The sequence below is a fragment of the Amblyraja radiata genome, chromosome 16, assembly GCF_010909765.2.
Source record: "Amblyraja radiata isolate CabotCenter1 chromosome 16, sAmbRad1.1.pri, whole genome shotgun sequence".
Lineage (NCBI taxonomy): Eukaryota > Metazoa > Chordata > Chondrichthyes > Rajiformes > Rajidae > Amblyraja > Amblyraja radiata.
In genome coordinates this window covers 2,224,141-2,224,710 of record NC_045971.1, presented here as the reverse complement: position 1 = coordinate 2,224,710, position 570 = coordinate 2,224,141, and the positions used below count along the sequence as shown (strand labels likewise).

Below are 570 nucleotides of genomic sequence, written 5' to 3'. Positions count from 1 at the left end.
GCTGTGATAATGTGCACACTGTTGACCAGCGATCTAATGGCGACAAGCCCAGAACGCAGCAACTCAGGTGATGTGCAAAACCTAAGCTTGGAATCTTGACAATCAGTTCGGTTCAGTTTAGTTTAGTTTATTGTCACGTGTACTGAGGTACAGTGAAGAGCTTTTGTTGTGTTATTACTACGCTTTATATAAACATCTTAGGAACCCTCAGGAGATATGGGGGGTATAGCTCAGTGGTAGAGCATTTGACTGCAGATCAAGAGGTCCCTGGTTCAAATCCAGGTGCCCCCTCTTTTGGCACATTCTACCAATGGGATAGAAACTGGAGTGGACAATTTGGCCCTTTGGGTCCATACTGTACATTATCCATGTGTATCATCGTTCATTCCTAGTACCTCGTTCCTGCGTCCCCTACCTCTTTATTCCTTCAACATTAACAAATGTATCAACCTGCTTCTTGACGTGTCCATTGGTGGTGTGTAAGTCCACAGGATTCCTGTCTCGGGGCAAGGAAAATTCACTGACCTTGGTTCCAAATGGAAAACTCCAAACCCTGCATCTGTGATCCCT

The 570-nt window shown here is 45.1% G+C and overlaps 1 non-coding gene across 1 annotated transcript; it reads left to right on the top strand.

The window, feature by feature from the left end:
- The first annotated feature begins 219 nt into the window (after positions 1-219).
- Positions 220-291, top strand: trnac-gca. The gene has a single exon. It is a non-coding gene; the product is annotated as a tRNA-Cys (tRNA).
- The last annotated feature ends 279 nt before the right edge of the window (positions 292-570 follow it).